The sequence below is a fragment of the Lepus europaeus genome, chromosome 11, assembly GCF_033115175.1.
Source record: "Lepus europaeus isolate LE1 chromosome 11, mLepTim1.pri, whole genome shotgun sequence".
Lineage (NCBI taxonomy): Eukaryota > Metazoa > Chordata > Mammalia > Lagomorpha > Leporidae > Lepus > Lepus europaeus.
Genome location: NC_084837.1, coordinates 43,703,618 through 43,726,138, shown reverse-complemented (window position 1 = coordinate 43,726,138; position 22,521 = coordinate 43,703,618). Strand labels below are relative to the sequence as shown.

General features: G+C 44.6%; 1 protein-coding gene across 5 annotated transcripts in view; it reads left to right on the top strand.

Moving 5' to 3' along the window:
• AP4S1 (adaptor related protein complex 4 subunit sigma 1) overlaps positions 1 to 22,521 on the top strand; it is a 50,489-nt gene that overhangs the window by 7,787 nt on the left and 20,181 nt on the right. The window contains exon 1 of one of the 5 annotated variants that reach the window (XM_062205330.1): positions 15,601 to 15,810. The exons of the other annotated variants lie outside the window; for them this stretch is intronic. The gene's annotated coding sequence lies outside the window, so the exon portion shown is untranslated. Of the gene's footprint in view, positions 1 to 15,600; positions 15,811 to 22,521 lie in introns of those variants that run through there. 5 annotated transcript variants of the gene reach the window in all.

Sequence of the window (22,521 nt, the reverse complement as noted above, 5' to 3'; positions counted from 1 at the left end):
AGCATATTCTTATAACATTTTTAAATGATGGTAACCTTTATTTTTGTCTTTCTTTAGGCAAACCTAAAGTACATGACAATTATCTCCCCCAAAAAAGATTGAAAAATTCATTACAGGCATTTAAAAATAACTCCTCTTGCTGTTTGCTTCTTGTGTTTCCATGGGTTTTAGCATAGCAGTTGTATATTTTAAATTGTCTCTTTTTTTTAGATTTTTTTTAAAAGATTTTATTTAATTATTTGAGAGGTAGAGTTACAAGACAGTGAGAGGGAGAAACAGAGAGAAAGGTCTTCCATCTGTTGGTTCACTCCCCAATGGCCCAACGGTGGGAGCTGCGCCAATTTGAAGCCAGGAGCCAGGTGCTTCTTCTTCCTGGTCTCCCACACGGGTGCAGGGCCCCAAGGACCTTGGCCATCTTCTACTGCTTTCTTAGGCCATAGCAAAGAGCTGGATTGGTAGAGGAGCAGCCAGGACTAGAACCGGCGCCCATACGGGATGCTGGCGCCACAGACAGAAGATTAACTTACTGCGCCACAGCGCTGGCCCCTGTGTATATACACTCAAAAAAAAAAAAAAAAAAAGTTTTAGGGGCCAGCGCTGTGGCGTAGCGGGTAAAACCACCACCTGCAGTGCTGGCATCCCATATGGGCACCAGTTTGAGTTCCGACAGCTCTACTTCAGATCCAGCTCTCTGCTATGGCTTGGGAAAGCAGTAGAAGATGGCCCAAGTCCTTGGGCTTCTGCACCCTCGTGGGAGACTTGGAGGGAGCTCCTGGCTCCTGGTTTCAGAACAGCTCCGGCCATTCGGCCATCTGGGGAGTGAACCAGTGGATGAAAGCTCTTTCTCTCTCTCTCTCTCTCTCTCTCTCTCTCTCTCTCTCTCTCTCTTTCTCTCTGCCTCCACCTCTCTAACTCTGCCTTTCAAATGTCTTTATGCATTTGAAAGAGTTAAATAGAGAGGGAAAGATAGAGAGAGAAAGATTGATCACCCATCTGCTGGTTCACTCCCCAGATAACTACAACAGCTGGAGCTGGGCCAGTCTGAAGCCAGCAGCTTCTGGATCTCCCACATGGGTGGCAGATTTATCTATTTGAAAGGCAGAGTTCTAAAGGGAGAGACAGAGAGAAAGAGTGATCTTGCATCCACTGGTTCTAGTGAGTAATATTTTAATGTAAATCCCACACATCGTATTGTTTCACTGGTACATACTTTTCTAAGTACCTCTAAGAGATTAAGGTTTTTATTTTTTTTAAAGAAAACACCGTACAGAATTAATGTTAATCCCTTGGTACAGCCTAATCCTCAATCCATATTCACTATTTCCCAGTTATCCCCAAAACAAAAATTTTTTAAACAATGGTGATTTCAAATCAAGATCCAACCAAAATCCACATATTTCATTTGGTTGTCCTGTCTTTGGTCCTTTTTTCTTTTTCCTCCCCCTCATTCCCTGTGGCCATGCCATTTACTTGTTTAACAGACCATGTTATTTTTCCTGTGTAATTTCTCACATTTGACTAATTAAGTTCCTATGGTATCACTTAGTATGTTCCTTTCTTCCATTATTTCCTGTAAATTAAAAGTTACAGCTAGAAGCTATGTATGATTCAAGTTTTCATAATTGTTTGCCAAAAATACTTCTTTATCAGGGGGTACAATTCCTCTTCCATCACACCTGGTGGCATGCGATGTCTAGTTATCTCAATTTTAGTAATGCTGCTCAGCCTGAGCAGCCAGAGTAGCTATTTTCAGGTGATTAAAACTACTGTTGTATTTAGCCAGCAACACACATCCTGTGTTCTACTGTCTCACTGCAGGGCCTGGCCTTTTATCTGCTAAAGACCATTCCCCAGGTGTTTCTGTGAGCTATCAGGTCCTACATGGGACTTTCCCTTCACTTGTTGAAAAAGGGGCCCTCCTGCCTGGCCCCCTCTCAGCTTCATCAGGGTTTTTAAATTCATGCTCTCTTCCAATAGGGCCCGAATATTTGGGTGACCACTTGATGATTCTGGGCTCCTTGGCGCTTTTGAGCTTCACCGTGCCTCTTTTATTTCTCACCTCCACTTCTGCCAGCACCTGCCCTGTCACACTCACCTGCATAGACACCTTCTATCTCCCTTCTTGTTGCTACCTTGCTTTGGCCCTGCCCATTAGTGTTCTAGAGCTCCAGGGGTGGTTTTTTCACCTGGTTTTTGGTAAAAATGTTACCTGTAGGTGTTTTGTTTACTCTTTTAGTTGCTCTCACTGCCTTATTTATTTGTTTTCTTTTTGAAAAGCACAGCCATCTACCGTCCTTTGGTTCATGCCCACAACAGTTAAGGCTAAGCCAGGCCAAAACCAGGAGCCTGGAACTCTGTCCTGGTCTTCCAGGTAGGTGGCAGGGACCAAAGTACTTGGGCCATCAACTGCTGCTTCCCAGGGTGTGCATTAGCAGGAAGCTGGATGGGAAGTGGAGCAGCTGAGACTGAAACCAGGCACTGTGATATGATGATGCTGACGTCCCAACTTAACTATTGAGCCAAAAGCCTGCCCCTTCACTGCTTTTGTGAGGGGTTCCACTCTGCCACCGTCATTATTACCTTGCCTCTCCTCACTCTTTCAAATTTTAATTGCCTGCTCTTCAATCTGATGCTATATATCAGCCCTGCTATTGAAATATTTTCATGTGACAGCTATCAAAGTAATTGTGACATTTTTACTGTTTACCAATTGTAAGATATAGATGAGTATAAATGTAAGCATGAATTTCCTCTGAAGAGGCTACTCTTGTCTGACAACCTTCATCTGCTATTTACGTTTTCAGCAAGAGCTGTAACATGTTGTGACTCTTTATTGTGAAATGGAAACTAGCACAAAGTGCTTCTGGGCAAAATGCAGGCAGGCAGGCAGGCCACCTGCGCAGCTGTGCGTTCTCCCCTGACATCTGAGCTGAACAAGAATGGACCCAGTTCAGAGGCAGGTCTGTAAACTTGCCTCAGAACCATTTGCTTGGTATGTTTTATTTATTGAAAGGAGAAAGGGAGATAAGCTCTGCCCTGTAAAAGAGCAGATCAGACGTAAGAATTTGGGAAGTTAGATCGAATCACAAATGTTAAACGCACTGTAATGTGTGTAGCCAGCTCTCCTGTCCTAAATTTTCACATTATCTGATTAAGCCACTTCCTGGGCATTTTTAGGCTCCATGTGGAGAGCAACTAAAAGTGAATCATCTGTTGGAATTGCACCTTTTGGGATGGCCTCCAGGGTCAAGATGCATAGTAGTCGGTTAAAGGTTTTGTACCAAGGTGCAGCTGGCCAAAGCTAGGCTCACGCTAGTGAATGGGGAGGGAAACTCATCCACATGCCCTCAAAGCCATCCCTGAATTACTGGAGGCAAGTGCAGGGGTAAAGAGGACTGGGCGAAAACACACACTCACTTTTGGCAAGTAACTAAGTTTTCACATCTGGAAAGTGCAGATAACAATAGTCTCTAACCCACAGAGCTATTTGGAAGATTCAACAGATGTAGGTAAAGTGTTCAAAACAGTGCATGGCACCTAGTAAGCACTGTGGAAGTGTTCTGTATTGTCACTATTCTCTCTCCCTGAGCTGGTGAGTTAAGTCATGTTAGAGCATTATTCAGTCCAAGCATTTGGGAGTCTTATGTCCCATTTATTTATTTATTCAGTGTCGTGTGTTTACATCAGTATGTACTCATGTATTTATGTTACACTTTGGGTTATAATCATACTTTGTTATTCAAGTATTCCAGCTCTTCCAGACTGGTCTGCCTCTCTCTCTCTCTCTAAAACAGCCTTTACTAAGATATAATTTACCTACTATACAATTCACTCACTTAAAGTGAACACTTAAAGTGAAGCTTTTAGCATAATTGTGCACTGATCACTGTAACTCCATACCTTACACCTCACCCAACCTTCGTTTCCTGACAATCATGAATCTGCTTTCTATCTCTTTAGATTTGCCTCTTCTGGATATTTCATATATATGGAATTAAATAGTATGTTTCCTTTGTGACTAGCTTCTTGCATTCAGCAAAATGTTTTCAAGATTCATTTGTCTGGTCTGTTTTTAATCTTTATGTATTTAGATGTTGCTTTTACATAAGTGTAATCCATATGAATGTTGAGTTCACTGTTCTGTGTTGTGACTTAATAGCATATATATTTCTCCATTCTGCTTAGACTATATATACATCTTAATAGTTAAAAGATGTCAAATTTGTGTATTCTTCTTATTTAACAAGTCCAAGTTTGTAATATATGAGTATGTTCTGTGTTTCATTATTAGAATGTTACTATAAAATTTTTTTTCAGGCACCGTAATTCAATTAAGTTCTAGTCTTGTTTGTTTGTTTGTTTGTTTTTGACAGGCAGAGTGGACAGTGAGAGAGAGACAGAGAGAAAGGTCTTCCTTTTGCCGTTGGTTCACCCTCCAATGGCCGCCGCGGTAGGCACGCTGCAGCCGGTGCACCGCGCTGATCCAATGGCAGGAGCCAGGTGCTTCTCCTGGTCTCCCATGGGGTGCAGGGCCCAAGCACTTGGGCCATCCTCCACTACACTCCCAGGCCACAGCAGAGAGCTGGCCTGGAAGAGGGGCAACCGGGACAGGATCGGTGCCCTGACCGGGACTAGAACCCGGTGTGCCGGCGCCGCAAGACGGAGGATTAGCCTAGTGAGCCGCGGCGCTGGCCTTGTTTGTTTGTTTTAAAGTTTTATTTTATTTATTTGTAAAAGTTACAGAAAAAGAGGGAAAGAGAGAGAGAGAGGTCTTCCATCTGCTTGTTCACCCCCCAAGTGGCCACAATGACTTGGGGCTGAGCCAAGCTGAAGTCAGGAGACAGGAGGTTCTTCTAGGTCTTCCATATACGTTCAGGGATCGAAGCACTTGGGCTATCTTCAGATGCTTTCTCAGGGGAATTAGCAGGGAGCTTTTGGGTCAGATGTGAAGCAGCGAGGACTTGAACCATCATCCATATGGGATCCCGGTGTTGCAGGCAGTGGCTTAACCTGCTATGCCACAACTTCAGCCCCAGGTTTCATCCTTAATCCATTGACATAAGGCTTGGGATCAAAATTTTAACACACGGCACATCCAAATTATTTTCCAAACCATAACATTCTACTCATGGCTCCCCAAAATTCATGTCTGTCTCATATATAAAATACATTTGTTCCATCCCCCCAAATCACAAAGTCTTAATTCAATCCAACATTGCTTCAGAAATCCAAAGTCTAGGCCGGCGCCGCGGCTCACTAGGCTAATCCTCCGCCTTGCGGCGCCGGCACACCGGGTTCTAGTCCTGGTCGGGGTACCGGATTCTGTCCCGGTTGCCCCTCTTCCAGGCCAGCTCTCTGCTGTGGCCAGGGAGTGCAGTGGAGGATGGCCCAAGTCCTTGGGTCCTGCACCCCATGGGAGACCAGGATAAGCCCCTGGCTCCTGCCATCGGATCAGCGCGGTGCGCCAGCTGCAGCGCACCAACCGCGGCGGCCATTGGAGGGTGAACCAACGGCAAAAAGGAAGACCTTTCTCTCTGTCTCTCTCTCTCACTGTCCACTCTGCCTGTCAAAAAAAAAAAAAAAAAAAAAAAAAGAAATCCAAAGTCTCATCTGAGACTCATGGCCAACTCCCAACAGTGAACATATACAATTGAAACTGAGTTATAAAGGTAGTTGTTGTAGTACAGCAGGTTAAGCTACTGCTTGCAGTACCCACATCCAATATCCAAGTGCCTGAATGAGTCTCAGCTATTCTGCTTTGGGTCCAGCTTCCTGCTAATGCATCTTTGGAGGGAGTAGATGAAGGCTCAAATGCTTGGGTCCCTGCTACCCATGTTGGAGACTCAGATTGAGTTCTGGGTACCTAACTTAGACCTGGCCCAACCCTAGATGTTATAGGCATCTGGGGAATGAATCAACAGGTAGAAGATCTCTTTATAATCCAGAGTCTATAAAGCGCTCAAGAAACTCACCAACAGCAAAATAAGCAATCCAGTTAAGAAATGGACAAAGGACTTGAATAGGCATTTTTCAAAAAAGGAAATTCAAATAGCCAACAAACAAATGAAAAAATACTCAGGATCACTAGCCATCAGGGAAATGCAAATCAAAACCACAATGAGGTTTCACCTCACCCCAGTTAGAATGGCTATCATAAATAAATCAACAAACAATAAATGTTGGTGAGGGTGTGGGAAAAAGGTACCCTAATCCTCTGTTGGTGAGAATGTAAACTAGTATGGCCATTGTGGAAGACAGTGTGTAGATACCTCAGAAAAGTGAAAATAGATCTACCATATGACCCAGCTACCCACTCCTGGAAATTTACCCAAGGGAAATGAAATCAGCATATGAAAGAGTGATCTGTACCCCCATGTTTATTGCAACTCAATTCATAATAGCTAAGATTTGGAATCAACCCAGATGTCCATCAACTGATGACTGGATAAAAAAATAATGATGTGTATATATTTATTTATAGTATGGAATACTACTCAGCCATAAAAAAGAATGAAATCCTGTCTTTTGCAACAAAATAGGTACAACTGGAAACCATTATGCTTCGTAAAATAAGCCAGACCCCAAAACTCAAATACCATATATTTTCCCTAATCTGTGTTAAGGTAACTGATAGAGTACCAAAAAGTGTAATGTATAGGAGTGAAATTGATATTTTGAGATTTGATTATTGTTTATAGCCCTTGTTTACAATTGGGGAACTGTTTTGTTCTTCTGTTTGTTTAACTCTTCACTTAGTGTAGGGTTTTAATCTTATGAGTATAAAGTAAACTGAAAGTACATCATTGTAAAAATTAAGAGGGAATATGAGAGGAAGGAGGACAGGCGTGGGAGCATGAGTAGAAGTAAGTGGGAAGTATCACTATGTTCCTAAATCTGTATATATGAAATTTGTATACCTTAAATAAAATAAAAGAAAGACAAAGAAAGAAACAAACAAAAGATCTCTCTCTCTGCTTTTGAAGTAGATACTAATAAATTTTTAAAAATTAAAAAAAAAGGAGTCATGTACTTCTAGAATACAGGTTTAGGATATACATTTCCATTCCAAAAAGGAGAGACCGAAAAATAGAAAGGAGCAATTGGGCCAAAGCAAGTCTGAAAACCAGCAAGACAAACATCAAGCCCTAAAGCTCCACATCTGGCACCCTGGGCATCCTGTGGCAGGGGCTAGGCTCCCAGCAGTTTGGGCAGCCCCGCCCCCACCCACAGGAGTCTCATCTCTGCAGCTCCACAAGGCATGGCCTCGGTGGGGGCACTCCACAGCAACTCCAACCCCACAGTTCCACTTGGCACTGTCCTAGTGAAGGAAGGCTCTCTGCCGGGGCCCCCAGATTCTCTGAAACACAGGTAGGGGCCTCCATGCCCAGATAGCTCTGTTGGTCTCTGGCCTCATGGCCGCTCTGTGTGCCTCATGCTGTTCTCTGTGCCATTCCTGGCATCCTGTTTGCAACTTTCCTCGGCAGAGTTTCGTGTTGCTCCTACCTCTGCCTTGCCGGGGTCTCCTCCGTGATTTCGCTTGCACAGCTGCCCCACATATCACTCTGCAGAACCTCGAACTCCCTTGGAAGCACAACTGCTCCTGGCCCCTTGGGCTTTCCTTTAAAACCTCAGTGGAAGCCACCATGAACCCTTAACTCTGGTGTTTTGCATGCTCACAGCCCTGGCATCACATGGGCATGGTCAATACCAAGGTCTGCCATCAGCAGGAACCATGCCTGTGCCTGCTTGCTTTGGGCTGCAGTGGCTTTGGAGCACCTCAGCTGCAAGCCAGAATCTGGAGTTGGCTCCGGGGCAAGCTGAGTGCGCTGATGCTCTTTCCTGAAAGGATTCTGCCCTGAAAGGTCTTTGAAACAATTTTCATTTTTGTCCTCTGGTGAGACTGTGATGGGAGGAATCTCCTGGAAGTTCTCTGAAATGCCTTTGGAATCTTTTCTGTATTGTCTCACCTAACAACAAAGGGTTCCTTTCTACTTGGCACTCCTCTCTCTAATTTTTTTAAGATTTTTTTTTTTATTTGAAATAGTTACAAAGAGGGGGAAAGACAGAGAGTCTTCCAAATGCTGGTTCACTCTCCCAGATGGCCACAAAGGCCAAGGCTGGGCCAGGCTGAAGCCAGGAGCTTCACCCAGGTCTCCCATGTGGATAGCAGGGGCCCAAGCACTTGGGTCATCTTCCACTGCTTTTCCAAGTGCATTAACAGGGAGCTGGATTAGAAGTGGAACAGCTGGGACACAGAATGCTGCTCCAGTCTCCTTAGCAAGCAGTTTCTCCATCTCCCTTTCCTGTCCTGAACAAGCTTTCTCTTCCTTCTTTCCCTGGCTAGGCTGTGAATTTTCCAGATCCTTCTGCTCTACTCTTTTTTTTTGCCCCTGATTCTCTCACTGGAAAAGTTTTTAACAGAGGTCAGCATTATGGTACAGTGGGTTAAGCTACCACTTCTGACACCAGTATCCCATATCAGAGCATCTGTTCAATTCCTTGCTGCTCCAATTCCAATCCAGCTTCCTGCTGGTGTGCCTGGGAAAGCACCAGATGATGGCCCAAATGCTTGGATCCTTGCCTACTATGTGGGAGGCCAGGATGGAGTTTCAGCTTAGCCCAGCCCTGGTTGTTGTGGCCAACTGGGAAGTGAACCAACCAGCTGATGGAAGATCCATCTCTCTCTCTCTCTGTCACTATGCCTTTCAAATAAACATTTTTTTTAAGATTTATTTATTTGAAAGTCAGAGTTACACAGAGAGAGAGGAGAGGCAGAGAGAGCGAAGTCTTCCATCCACTGGTTCACTCCCCAATTGGCTGTAACCACTAGAGCTGTACCGATCCAAAGCCAGGAGCCAGGAGCACGAGGGTCTTCCACGAGGATGCAGGGGCCCAAGGACTTGGGCCATCTTCTACTACTTTCCCAGGCCGTAGCAGAGACCTGGATGCTGGATCAGAAGTGGAGCAGCTGGGACTCGAACCAGCGCCCATAAGGGATGCCAGCACTGCAGGCGGCAGCTTTTACCAACTATGCCACAGCGCTGACCCCTAAACATTTAAAAAAAAAGTTGTTTTTTTTTTTATTAAAAAAAACTCCCTAACAGCAGCTAATAATACCCATGCTAGGAACTGAACACTTTGTTACTTGGGATCTCTCCCACCAGACAAACTAGTTCATGATTTTTACATTTGGCATCTCAGAGTGTCTCCACACACAGGCCCAATAAAGCCTGGTTCCATGCCATGGCATAGGCTTACTTTTGCTAACAGTTTTGGAGGTTCACAGTGCAAGATCAGGCAGCTCCACTGATTCAGGCATTTGGTAAGCCCAAAGATGGTGGAAGCAGAAAGATACAAGCAGGCCTCCTGTCTACAAAATTTTATGCATATAGATTTTTAATTATACTTTAGGGTAGATTCTCAAGATTGGAATGCATGAGTTTAAAGATAAAATCATTTTTACTATTTTTTTGTTGCATTCTACTCAGTTCCAGTGCAGAAAATTTGTAACAATTTAAACAATACTAGAAATCTAAATATGTGCGTATCTGTTTTCCTATAGCCTTATCAACATTCTTTTCCTCTTTTAATACACATAAAGGGAGGAAAGAAAAGAACTCAGTATTTCAATGTTTTACAAGAACTCTGTTGTTTGCCTCCTTTAATCTTTGCCTCTACTCCATGAGTGGGTATTTCTCCCAGTTGACAGTGCTGAGGCTGGATGCCAGAGGCCTAAGGAGTTACAGCCAGAGGGCAAATACTGAAGGTCAAGTGATGGAAGAGTGCCCAAACCAGAGCTGGTGGAAGTTATCCAAGCCAGGTCATTAAGAGCCAAGGCCAGAGAAGAGAATGGGCACCAAGGCACTGGATCAAAAATTAAGGGAACAAAAACCTAGAAAAGCCTGAGCTAAGCAGGTTAAATGGGACATCACTTGGATGAATTCCAAAACACATCTCCTTATAGAACTTTCATAGGAGCCATAAAGGCCTTTGTGACTGGAACAGTTCATTTAAAGATGACAGAAGAGAATAGACATCAGACTAAATGCTTGGCATTTAGGGTTCATTGATTACATTTGTATTTGAGAAATAGAGTTGTTACACATGCATGCGTGTTTACATGTGTAAAGAAGGTCTAGAAGGTATGCACTACACTTAAAAATGTTGGTTATATCTTTAGGAAGATGAATGGAATTAGGGGCAGGAGTTGAAGCACCAGAATACTTTATGTGTGTACTTTATTTGAATTCTTGTGTAATTTTTTTAAAGGAGAAATCATGGCTAAAGAAAACTTTTTTTTTTTTTCATTCCTTCTGTCATTCAACAAATACTTATTGCTTGTTAGGCATTGTCTGAGGATCTGAAGTAAGGTGTACATCTCACCCACAAGTTCATACTCTAGTAAAAGTAAAAGTATATCATTTTTCAAACCTGGGGTCACAGTCCTTTAGTTCTGAAATTAAAAATCTGTGTCAGGGCAGTGCAGTATGTGGATTCGATTTCTGCCCCCAGCTCCTGACTCCAGCTTCCTGATATGCAGGCCCTTGCAAGCAATGATGACAGCTTAACTAGTTGGATTCTTGCCACCAACACTGGAGACCTAAATTGAGTTTCCAGCTCCTGGCTCTGCCCTGGCCTAGCTCAGGCTGTGCACGCATCTTGGGAATGAATCAGAGGATAAGCCATCTCTGTCTCTCTCTCTCCCCTCTCCCTCTCTGTCACTCTGCTTTTCAAATGAGTATTTTAAACATCAGTAGGTCATATTGGGTGTCATATCAGAGTGATTGGTTCAAATCCTGTCCATACCTCTAATCCAGCTTCCTGCTACCCTGGGAGGCAGCAGGTGATGATGGCTCAATTGCTTGAGTCTCTGCCACCCATGTGGGACACCCAGATGGAGATCCTGGCTCCTGGCTTGGGCCCAGCTCTGGCTATTGTGGGTGTTTGAGGAGTGAACTAGGGGATGAAAGATCTCATTCTCTCTCCCCTGTGTGAGGCGCTGCCATTCAAATAAGTAAGTAACTTTTAAAAATGGTTAATAACGGTATCAATATGTATTTATAAACTGTAACAAATGTACATTACTAATGTAACACGGTAGCAAGAAGAAAATGGTAGTAGGAATAATAACAGAAGAAACTGGATGTGGGATACATAACAACTCTTTTTTTTTTTTTTTTTTTAGTTTTTCACTTATGGTTAGTTTAATAAACAAATGAACATTTAAAAATCTTCCAAAAAATTTCATTCTCTTAGGATAAGTAAACAACTCTTATGTTATTACTATTTTCTGTAATTCTATAACTTTTAAAAAATAAAGTTTATTAATTTACAAAAAGCAGGCTACAACTAACACTTCTGAACCTCGGCATTTTATTATGATGATTCTCATATATAAATCTGAGAGAAATTCGCAGTGAGTGCCCATTTGCCATCATCTAGATTCTACTGTGAACATTTTACTATACTTGCTTTCTTATTTGTCTCACCATCTGTCCTACTCTGTTTTGCACTGCTATAAAAGAAACCTTGAGACTGCGTGTTTTATAAAGAACAGAGACTTAATTCTTACACTTCTGGAGACTGGGAATGCCAAATTCAAGGAGCCCATTTGTGGTGAGGACCTTCTTGCTGAGAGCACTCCCCAAAGAGAAAACCCTCATGATCTAATCACTGCCTAAAGGGATCGCCCCGGAACACCATTGTGCTGGGGATGAAGTTTCCAAAATGTGAACTTGGAGGGACACACTCAAACATAGCACCAGCTATCCGGCTCTCTGCTCACGCATTAATTTGTGTTAGTCTTTCAATGCATTTCAAGGTAAATTATCCACAGATAATCAGTACACTTCCCCCACATACCTTAGTATATACATCATTAGCTAGAAAATTTGTACTTTATTTTCCCTTAAGAGCTGTTTGTTTTTTTGAAAGGCAAAGCAATAAACAGGAAGAGATAGTCAGAGATAGATATCTTCCATCAGCTGATTCATTCCCCAAATGTCTGCAATAGCCAGGTCTCACCAGGCTGAAGCTAGAAGCCAGGAACTCCATCCTGGTCTCCTACATGGGTGGCAGAGGTCTAAGTACTTGGGCCATCATCCTCTTTCCTCCAAGGACATTAGAAGGAAGCTTGATCAGAAGGGGAGCAGCTCGGACTCCAAATGAGTCTGAAATGGGATGCCGGCTCCACAAGCCATGGCCTCACCCATTACACTACAATGTTGGCTAATTTATTTTCTTTTGGTGTAAAATTTGCGTGTAACAAAACACATGGCTCTCTGATATACATTTGCCAAGTTTTGACAAATTCTTTTTTTAAAAGATTTATTTATTTGAAAGAATTACAGAGAGAGGTAGAGACAGAGAGAGAGGTCTTCCATCCTCTGGTTCATTCCCCAGATGGCCACAATGGCCAGAGCTGCGCCAATCCGAAGCCAGGAGCCAGGAGCTTCTTCTGGGTCTCCACATGAGTGTAGGGGCCCAAGTACTTGGGCCGTCTTCTACTGCTTTCCCAGGCCATAGCAGAGAGCTGGATCAGAAGAGGAGCAGCCAGGAATGGAAGCAGCGCCTACATGGGATGCTGGCGCATCAGGCCAGGGCTTTAACTCACTGTGCCACAGCACCGGCCCCTTGAAAAATTCATATATCTGTGTAATCCTAATCCCTCACAACTGCATTTTTCACTGAATGAAATACAATAGGGGCCTCTACTATGGCTATGCCACCACCTGCAGTGCCAGCATCCCATATGGGCGCCCGTTTGAGTGCTGGCTGCTCCACTTCCGATCCAGCTCTCTGCCGTGGCCTGGGAAAGCAGTAGAAGATGCGTTCTAAATCCTAGGGGTCTAATCCTTGGGCCTCTGCACCCACATGGGAGACCCGAAAGAAGTTTCTGGCTCCTGGCTTTGGATCAGCTCAGCTCCAGCCGTTGCAACCATCTGAGGAGTGAACCAGTAGATGGAAGACCTCTTTCTCTCTGCCTCTCTGTAACTCTGCCTTTCAAATAAATAAATAAGTAAATATTTTTTGAAAAAGGAAATATAATACCAAATCATAATATAATACTCATAGTATGAATAACTATTGTTTTGTGAACTTCAGTTTCAGATACATGTGTACTTGTATACTGGGTCACAAGGTAAAAATCAGAGAGGTTTTACATTGCCCTGCTAGGGGACCTCAGTGTGCAATCCAGTAATGGTTATGTAGATTATGGAGAGGATAATCAGTGCTTTGTAGCTGAGAAGAGGGATGGGCGGGCAAGGGAAAAGTGATAGATTACCATGATGCCATTGGCTAATGCTCACTGTGTGCAAACTGCCAAGCACCGTTCTAATGGTGTTTCGTATGCTGACTCCTTTAATCCTCAGAGTCCTGGGAGATAATTACTCGTATTATTCCCATTGCACAGGAGGATGAGCTCAAGATGAAGTGCCTTGCCCAGGGTCCTGGAGCTCAGAAGTGGTGAAGCTAAAGCTCCAGTTCCTGCTCTTGACTGCTGTACTGTACCAGTGCTGTATGTTTTCTGGTTGGAAACTTGCTTATTAACTCAGGAAAATTTACTGCAATCACTTTTGAGGAGATAAAAATGGAATGTTTTTGTCTGATATTACCTTAGTGTGTGTGTGTTACAATATTATGATTCTGGGGTACACAGGAAGCACTTAGCACTAGAAATAATGTTAACATCATCAAATATCACTTTCATTTCTAGAAGCTACATACTATGCTTTTTTCATGTAATAATTTGTTTGGTATTTTTCAGTTTAACGATTCAGTGGCATTAGCAAAGAGCATATTAAGTAGATCGTCACAAAATCTTTCTGAAGTTGATGCTTATTAAGCTTAAATGAACATTTTTTTTTTGACAGGCAGAGTGGACAGTGAGAGAGAGACAGAGAGAAAGGTCTTCCTTTTGCCGTTGGTTCACCCTCCAATGGCCACCGCAGTAGGCGCGCTGCGGCCGGCGCACCGCGCTGATCCGATGGCAAGAGCCAGGTGCTTCTCCTGGTCTCCCATGGGGTGCAGGGCCCAAGGACTTGGGCCATCCTCCACTGCACTCCCTGGCCACAGCAGAGAGCTGGCCTGGAAGAAGGGCAACCAGGACAGGATCGGTGCCCCGACCAGGACTAGAACCCGGTGTGCCGGCGCCGCAAGGCAGAGGATTAGTCTAGTGAGCCGCGGCGCCGGCCTAAATGAACATTTAATTATGCTTATGCACTGAGGGAGCCAAAGAGGCAATGTGATAAATTAAGGGCAGTGTGGGGCAGGTGTTGTGACACAGGGAGTAAAGCCACCACTTGCCATGCCCACATCCCAGACTGAAGTGTGGTTCCCAGTCCTCTGCTTCCAATCCACCTTCCTGCTAATGTGTCCTTGGGAGGCAGCAGAGACAATGGCTTAAGTGATTTGGACCTCTGAGTGGGAAACTCAGATGGCATTCCTAGCTCCCTGCTTCAGCCTGGCCCAGCCCTAGCTGTTACCAGCGCTTGGGAAATGAACCAGCAGGTGGAAGATCTCTCTTTCTTTCACTATATGTGTGTATGTGTGTGTGTGTGTTTATTGTTATGCCTTTCAAGTAGATGAAAATGAATTTTTTTTTGACAGGCAGAGTGGGCAGTAAGAGAGACAGAGAGAAAGGTCTTCCTTTTCCATTGGCTCACCCTCCAATGGCCGCCACGGCCGGCGCGCTCCAGCTGGCGCACCGCGCTGATCTGAAGCCAGGAACTAGGTGCTTCTCCTGGTCTCCCAGGTGGGTGTAGGGCCCAAGGACTTGGGCCATCCTCCACTGCCTTCCCGGGCCATAGCAGAGAGCTGAACTGGAAGAGGAGCGACCGGGACAGAATCCGGCGCCCCAACTGGGACTAGAACCTGGTGTTCTGGCGCCGCAGGCGGAAGATTAGCCTATTGAGACGCAGCGCCAGCCAGATGAAAATGAATTTTAAAACCATTTGAAAACAGCATTATTTTATGGGCCAGGAGGCCAGAATGCAGGACTTTGCATCTCTGATTTTCAGTTTTCTCACATACAAAATGAAGGGAGTCTGTATCAGGGGTGAGAAACGTGAGGTGCACGTGTTGCCACTCCCAGCTTCCTAACGCACTGCTGACATTAGCACGCACACATGGCATCCTGTGGTGTGGAACCTGGGAGCAGCTCCGCAGTCCAGAGGGACGCAGGTGCAGGTAGTCACCGCTGGCACCCTGCTTGCCATTGGTGGATAGGACAGTTTGTAGAGACTCAGTTCCCACTCTCCCACATCATCAGGAAGCTGGAAACTCCTGAATCCAGTTTCATACTCGGTCTACTCATCCGGTCTTCTCTCTGGGGTTCAGTTTGCACCATGCAGGTCCTGGGACACGGCTATGTTCATGCTGCTATGACTCTACCAACCTCACCAGCCTAGGCTTTTAAAGTGTGCCCATGCTAACCCAAGGGAAATTCTTGTGCAATGCCTACTCTAAGTATCTTTGACCTCTTTTCCCCTCCTGGAGTTTTCTAGATTCCCTGCCAGAGAATCCGAGTACCCCTTAGGGGACGCTTCACCCCAGTGAAGTTTCTTTCTTGTCTCTTGCTTTTTCAGACACATTCTCACAGACTCTTGGGTGCTGTATCTGCGAACTTCCTGGCTAGGACATCTCCCCAGCCTTGTGTGTTGTTGAATGCAAAGAATTTATAAACAGAAGAAGTTAGAATACCAGCTCCCTGACCACTCCCAGCACTTGTCTAAGCATATTCCTTCTGATTGTCCTGCCTTGGTCTCATCATTGTTTGGTCTCTCTGCTCCGTGATGATTAGTAATCAGGGTAGGTGCTCACAGCATTCATCTTCAGCTCTCAACCACATACCTGTCTCCTGAGTCTCCACGTTGTGTATTTTGGCATTGTATATTTTCTAGTAGAAATAGTAGACAATTGTGCTTCTCCACCTTATTAGCCCTGTGCAATCCTACAGCTGTAAATGTGTGATTGTTCATGAGCATACAGAAAGAAAGATGCATTCAAGTCTTAAGATGCCTTCAGCTATTCTTTTCAAAACTTGTATTCCAATGTCCTAATGGGTTGGACATGTTCTTGTTTGTCATCCTTGCTCTTGAAGTCAGTGGGAAGGAATGCTGTGTTTGTAAGGTGGAAACCAATTTGATCCCTTGATGTAACATCTCAATGGGATCTTTTTACGTCTCCTTTTACCACTTAGTGCAACCAGGGCATTTCAAGGCAAGGGTTTGGCCTGGGTACCTCTGAGATAATTTTTTTTTTCTTTTACCTGGCAATTGAAATCCAAGCTGTAGGATTATAATTTCTAACTACCCTAAAGATGATTTTGAAATAACTTTGCTGAAAAAGGACAAAACAAAGCATGGTAATCTTAACTTCCTGGTCACCTGTCATAATTTACCGGCAATAATTTGCATGGAGAATAAAGGCAGCACTTAATACCAAATGATTAAACCCTGCAGAGTGTGTCGCAATCCCTCCCACGGCAGTGAGCTTATCTTCCTGGAAAAGGGAGTGAATGACCAAGGCCTCCCCCATGGCACAGCTGTCATATCCCTGGCTGAGCTGGTCTAGATAAAAATCCTGTTCCTCACCATGAATGGACACAGCACGCCCAGGCTCCGCCACATTGGGCCTGGCTCTTTCTAGCTCAGTGTTTGTTGTGTGGTAAGCATCTGTCTGCTAGGATTTAGGAAATAAGAGGTGAGCTGGGAAGGCAAAATATGATGATACAAAACTGACTCCAGGCGTTATCCCATCGAGTTCTATGTATATGCAGCAAGGAAAGGATGCTGATAACCATGGAGGTGTCACGTGGACCCTTCCTGTAGTCCTGAGTCCTTGCTGCATGCTGTCTGTAGGTTGCCTCACCTCCCTCTCATGCCTCAGAGATAGCCAGGCAGCTGGGACTCAGAAAGATCTAGCAACTTCCACTCACACAGCTGCTCTGTGGCAAAGACAAAGTCTGTTTTATTCAAGTCTGGAACTTTGTAGGCAACACATCCTCCCGTCTCCTCAAGAGGGCAAAATCCCCAAATAATAACTGCTGGCTTCCAGCCTGACTCAGCTCCTTCCCCCAACACACAGCTCAACCCCTCCCCTGCCCCTGCAAAGGCTCAGGGTCTGGTCAGTCTTGGAGACGCTCATTCACCAGCGGCCCGACTCTCCTGTGCAGTCTGCTCTTTCTCCCCAGGTTCATTCTCCACCTGTGACCCACGAATAAAGGAGACGCTTCACTCCACCCTTGCATAGACGTGGAGGCCTCAGCAAAACAGGTAGCTCCTGTTTTGCATTCAAAGACCGAGGAGTAGAGCCAGCCCTGTAATTCAGCCGCTGCTTGGTGTTCTGACAGCTGAGCTGTTTACAAACTGACTCTTCACACACACCTTCCAACCAGCTATTGCCAGGATAGCTGCAAATGCTCACCTCGGGTGACCGAGGCCTGCAGTATCTCCCCTCTCTCTCACTCTCCTGGGCAGCAGACTGTGCAAACAGCCCCGTGACTGCAGCTGCTGAAAGTGACAGCAAACATTGGTGAACAAGTAGCGGGTATACACAGGGTTCTTCCGAAACGTTGTGGAAAATGTGTATTATGAAAAAACTATGCATGGATTTCCAAATTGCAGGCACTAAAATAAATGTGTCTTCTAGTTCCATTTTTCCCACTAACTTTTTTATGTGCTCTCTGACATCAATATCAGATTTTTAACAAAGAATTCAGAGTGATCTATATGCCACATTCATCCTACACCATTATATTCATTTGTTCTAAATTCAAGGATACTACGTTCCATACACACCAAGTAGTGATAAAATGATTGAGAAAAACAGGGAAAAAAATCCAAGAAGTCTGTTTATTTATCTATTTATTTAATTGTCATTTTATTTGAAAGACAGAGGGAAAGAATGCTTCCCAAATACCCGTAACAGCCAAGGCTGGGCCAAACCCAAGCCAGGAGCCTGTAACTCAGTCTGGGTCTCCCATGTGGGTGGCAAGGGCCCAAGTACTTCTGCCTCCCAAGGTGTGCATCAGTAGGAAGTTGAGTTGGAACTGGAGGAGATAGGACTCCAACCAGACCCTCTGATGTGGGATGCATGCGTCCCAGGCAACCATTGAATTGCTGTACCCGATGCCCAAGTCTGTTTATTTTTAAAGTATCTTAAAATTCATCCTGCTCAGGGTTCTCAACCTGGACCCCTGTGTAGGTGTCAGGGAAGTCTGTGGATACTCTGAAGGTTTCTTTTTTTATAACATTTGAGTACATACTTTTTCTTTGTATTCTCAGAGGCCTCTCTCTGCATTTTAGTTTAATGCACTCATATTACAGATGAGAGGTCACTGAAGTTCATGAACTCAAATGGGCTGCCTGACAGCAGGCAGTGAGAATTCACTAGGAATTTATGTAAGAAGCATATTAACGCTCACAACAAATTGGTGTGGAAAACAAATCAAAGCTTAAATCTATTTTATGAGTGGCAAGAGAAGCATCAGTAATTAAGGGTCTTTAATGTATTTTTAAACAGGAGAACTCAACTTGTTACCCTTTAACATCCCCAGTGATGTCATGTGGATATCAGGTATCCCCTGATATGATGTGAGGAAAAGAGTACTTCACGTCTATGTTTGTTTGCTTGTTTGTTTTGAAGGGCAGACAAAGATCTCCCATCTGCTGATTCATGCCCCAAATTCCCACAACAGCCCAGGATAGGCCAGGCTGAAGCCAGGAGCCAGGCGCCAGGAACTCCGGGTCTCCTAGGTGGGTGGCAGGGACCCAAATACTTGAACCTTTACCTGCTGTGTCCCAGAGTGCACATCAGCAAAAAGCTGGAATGGGGAATGGAGCTTGAACTTGAACCCAGGAACTCTAATATGGGATGCAGTGGTGTGTGCCACACAGCAGCTTAACCGCTGTACCAAGCACCTGTCCAGCTAAGATTTTTTTTTCAAAAGTCTAATCATTAAGAAGAGTCAGACAAGCCCAAATCCTACATGATACCTGGCCAGTATCCTTAAGACTGTCAGGGTCAGGTCCGGAGCTGTGGTGTAGTGAGTAAAGTCGCCACCTGTGACTCCAGCGATATGGGAAGCCAGTTTGAGTCCTGACTGCTCCTCTTCCAATCCAGCTCCCTGGTAATGCACCTGGGAAAGCGGCAGAAGATGGCTCAAGTGCTTGGGCCCCTGTATCCATGGAGGAGACCTAAAGAAGCTCCTGGCTTCAGTCTGGCCCAGCCCTGGCCATTGCTGCCATTTGAAAGGTACACTAGCTGATGGAAGAACTCTCTGTCTCTTCCTTTCTGTAACTCTGCTTTTCAAATAAAAAAAAAAAATCTTAAAAAAAAGCTGTCAAGGTCATAAAAACAAGGAAAGACTAAGAAATTCACAGACCAGAAGAAACTAAAGAAACATGACAATTAAATGCAATGTGGTGCCCTGGATAGAATTCTCAAATAAAAAGACATAAAGGAATGACTGATGAATTCCAAATACAGCCTGGAATTGAGTTAATAATAATGTACCCATATGAATTTCTTTGTTTTGACAAGTATACCATGATGATGTGAAATGCTGCCAATGGCTATCATTACAACTTTTATATAATTCTAAAATTTTTCCAAATTCTAAAAGTTCACTTAATAATTGTTGTTAACTCTGGTCTTTTGCACTGATTTTCACAAATATTATGAAGTGTCAATATGATATTGTCAGAGGAACCACCAAGCCAGCTCTGATGAAAGAAGAAATGCCCATTGGTCAATATCGTGCTCTTTTGTATTGATTATTTCAAAACCTCTATTGAGTGTAAGAGAAGCAAACACAAGATTCAATATAAATGAGTTAGAAATTAAACCACATGAGGTGGGTATTGTGGCACAGGGTTAAGCCACTGCGTGGATGCCCGTTGGCAGTATTGGAGTTCCTGATTCAATTCCTGGCTGCTCCACTTCTGATCCAGCTTCCTGCTAATGTACATCCTGGGAGACAGCAGGTGATAACTCAAGTACTTGAGACCCTGCCTGCTATGTAGGAGTCCTGGATGGAGTTCCAGGCTGTCAGCGTCACTCTAGTCAAGGCCTACCTCTTATTTAGAGAGTGAACCAGTAGATAGAAGATTGTTCTGTCTCTGTCAGTCTCTCTCACTCTGCCCCTCAAAAAAATAAACATTAAAAATAATTAAACCACAAGCATGAGCTGCTGAATGAGGAGAGTGAGTCTAGGGGTGTCATAGGTCCCTGCATATGCTGGGCGTCTGAGCTGCGGCTGACACAAAGTAATGCAGTAACTTTTGTTGTCTAGTTAACATTCTTAAGCTTTATTTTGCTAGACTTTAAGGATAACAGAAGAACCTGCCTCAAAGAATCATGAGATTGGGGCAGGCATTTAGCTTAGCAGTTACAGTGCCAGTTAAGACTCCCGTATCCCACATTGGAATACCTGGCTTCAGTCCCTGGCTGTGACTCCTGACTCAGCTTCCTGTTACTGCAGACCTTGCGAGGCAACAGTGATGGCTTAAGTAACTGGGTTCCTGCTCCCGACGTGGGAGACCTGCATTAAGTTCCATTCCCAGCTTTGGTCTAGCCCAGCTCTGGCTTTTGCAGGTGTGGGGAGTGAACCAGCAGATGAAAAACTCTGTCTCTCTCTAAGTCATTCTGCCTAAAAATAAAAATAAGTAAATAAATACCTTTAAAATTTTTATAATTCATGATATATGTACAGTGTTTAGCAAAGGACCTTTAGGTCTTGTTATGGGGCCTTGTTCAAGGACTTTGACAAGTCCTTGATATTACTAATCCTATTTCCACCACTAAGGAAGGAAAAGCTTCAATATATCTTGCCTCCATTGCCTATAGAGAAAAGTTCCAATTCCTTAGTGTGACTTTTTTAAAAAAAAATTTATTTATTAGGCCGGCGCCACGGCTCACTAGGCTAATCCTCCACCTTGTGGCACCGGCACCCTGGGTTCTAGTCCTGGACGGGGCACCGGATTCTGTCCCGGTTGCTCCTCTTCCAGTCCAGCTCTCTGCTGTGGCCTGGGAAGGCAGTGGAGGATGGCCCAAGTCCTTGGGCCCTGCACCTGCATGGGAGAGCAGGAGGAAGCACCTGGTTCCTGGCTTCAGATCGGTGCCAGCCGTAGTGGCCACTTGGGGGGTGAACCAACGGAAAAAGGAAGACCTTCCTCTCTCTCTCTCTCTCTCTCACTGTCTAACTCTGCCTGTCAAAAAAAATAAATAAATAAAAATTTTAAAAAAATATTTATTTATTTACTTGAAAGGCAGAGTTACAGAGAGGCAGAGGCAGAGAGAGAAAGTTTTCCATCCACTGGTTCATTCCTTAAGTGACCAAAACAAAACAGCCAGAGCTGCGCCAATCTGAAGTCAGGAGCCAGGAGCTTCTTCCAGGTCTCCCATTCGGGTACAGGGGCCCAAGGACTTGAGCCATCCTCTACTGCTTTTCCAGGCCATAGCAGGGAGCTGGACTGGAAATGGAGCAGTCAGGACTCAAACTGGCGCCCATATGGGATGCCAGCACTGCATGCGGTGGCTTTACCCTCTATGCCACAGCGCCGGACCCTTAACATGACTGCTCTTACTGCCTCCTGAACTGCAACCACACTGAGCCTTCCAGAACTTGGATAGCCCGGTTTTCTCTGCCCCTGAGTCTCCCCCTCCAGATCATTCTAGTTTAAGGGGCTGATGTTGTGGCATAGCAGGTAAAGCTGCCGTCTGCAGTGCTGGCATCCCATATGGGTGCCGGTTCGAGTCCCGGTTCTAAACCGGCTTTCTGCTTTGGTCTGGGAAAGCAGTAGAAGATGGCCCACATCCTTGGGGCCCCTGTACCTGCATGGGGGACCTGGAAGAAGCTCCTAGCTCCTGGCTTCGGTTTGGCGCAGCTCCAGCTGTTGCAGCCATCTGGGGAATGAACCATCGGATGGAAGACCTCTCTCTCTCTCTCTGCCTCTCCTTCTTTCTCTGTGTAACTCTGACTTTCAAATAAATAAATAAATCTTAAAATAAAAAAAGACCCTCTGCTAGGATGTCCTTGTCCCCCTTTTGTGAACCATAGAAGTATACCTTTTGCAGTTACTGTTCACCTTACTGGTACTTGTTTATGTATTGCTATGGTTTGGATAATAGCAAAAAAACAAAACAAACAAACAAAAACCCCATGTGTTAAAGCCTTGATCCTCAGTGTCTTGTGTTAGTAGTCCCTGGATTCATGTTACTCATTAATGGATTAAGGGTGGAAATTTTATCCCATTAAGATATCCAGAGTGGGTTTCTCTATGAGGTCCGTAGGTCATCAGGGGCATGCCCTTGGAGAAGGGGTTAGATACATAAGCTTGAGTCAGGCCTCTGCTTCCTGGCTCACCATCCATCACCCTCATCAGACGCCAAACCAGTGGGGCCATGTGATCTTGGACTGTGAACCTCCAAAAGTGTGAGCAGAAATGAACCTTTGCTTTATAAGTTGGCTTCTCAGATGCTTCAGGTGTGGTAATGAAAAGCTGACTATTATACCTA